Source organism: Anneissia japonica, unplaced genomic scaffold (assembly GCF_011630105.1).
Source record: "Anneissia japonica isolate Jap-2015-1 unplaced genomic scaffold, ASM1163010v1 scaffold6030_len697274_cov183, whole genome shotgun sequence".
Classification (NCBI taxonomy): Eukaryota; Metazoa; Echinodermata; class Crinoidea; order Comatulida; family Comatulidae; genus Anneissia; species Anneissia japonica.
Genome location: NW_022721381.1, coordinates 615224 through 616546, shown reverse-complemented (window position 1 = coordinate 616546; position 1323 = coordinate 615224). Strand labels below are relative to the sequence as shown.

At 38.0% G+C, this 1323-nt stretch overlaps 2 protein-coding genes across 3 annotated transcripts in view; one reads left to right on the top strand and one right to left on the bottom strand.

Annotated features, from left to right (window-relative positions):
• Positions 1-1323, bottom strand: part of LOC117111537 — a 15443-nt gene that overhangs the window by 6048 nt on the left and 8072 nt on the right. The gene's annotated exons all lie outside the window — the stretch shown is intronic.
• Positions 288-1323, top strand: part of LOC117111524 (sterile alpha motif domain-containing protein 9-like) — a 50090-nt gene continuing 49054 nt past the window's right edge. For both annotated transcript variants that reach the window (XM_033254454.1, XM_033254455.1), the window contains exon 1: positions 288-431. The gene's annotated coding sequence lies outside the window, so the exon portion shown is untranslated. The remainder of the gene's footprint in view (positions 432-1323) is intronic.

Below are 1323 nucleotides of genomic sequence, written 5' to 3'. Positions count from 1 at the left end.
AGATGTGTAGTATTTTATGGTGATAGATTAATTAAAAGAAGTTTAACATTGTTCTGTGTATATTATTTGAATTTCTTCAATTTCAAACGAACGGCCCCTGATTTTCCTGTAATTTTTGCAGTATTTCAAATGAATATATACCCATATAACTGTCTTCTAATCGGATTAAAATCTGGCTGAATTTTGGCCGATATTAAAAAAAGGTTTGGCCGAATTTGGCCGTGAGATGGCGTGTGTTTGGCCGTGAAGCCTGTCGATTATCTGGCAACCCTGGTCTAGTTGTCCGATATCTGCGATATAGGTGTTTGGACGGAAGTACGACTTAGACCTAGTTTTCGTTCAAGAAATGTCTGAAAATATAAATTATACCGTAGGGTAAGCGGATAAGCCTCACTAGTAATCTTATCAGAGAACTCACTAGTCCTAGTAAGGTAAAGTAGTTTCCATTTTCGTACATTTCAATAGGCTAGCCAGCTAGCCCATTGCATGGAACGGCAATAAGTCAAAACGGCAAGTCCAAAAAGGGCAATAGGCCTACTACTAGCCCTAGGCCTAAGAAGGGCGTGTTTCTGTTGAATAACGCCAAAAACACGTGTTTTTTTTTATATAAACGGTTAAATTCCTTCTGAACGCGTTTCTAGTGAAAAGTGCAACTAATAAAAACACGGTAATGTGCGAGCATTGGCAGGTGGGCGGAGCTTAAATGACGGTCACAAACGGAAGTTGAAGCTGACCTTACTTTTGCGGGCTGAGGCTATCCGCACTGCCGCAGTGCCAAAAAAAGCTGCTGTTTTCTATCGGCACTGCCGCAGTGCCAAAAAGCTGATGTTTTCTATCGGCACTGCCGCAGTGCCAAAAAGCTGCTGTTTTCTATCGGCACTGCCACACGGTCAAAAAGCTGCTGTTTTCTATCGGCACTGCCGCAGAGTGCGAAAAAAGCTGCTATTTTCTATCGGCATTATTGCCGCAGTGCGAAAAAGCTCCAATTTTCTATCGGCACTGCCGCAGTGCCAAAACACTGCAGTTTTCTATCGGCACTGCCACTCGAAAGCTGCTGTTTAATTATCAAATGGATGTTTTTATCTATAGATTATGTTATCAATGGTTAGGTCTAGCCTAGCCTATAATATTGTTAACATTATATTATATATGTTTTACAATTAAATTATAATTATTTCTAATTATTAAATATATACATAGCCTATATCTAGCCCCATACATAAAACAAAGAATAAAACAACAAAAATTTGAAAGTAAAATAGTAGTAGTAATAATAATAATAATAATAATAATATAATAATAACAGTGCTCAAAATGAATAAA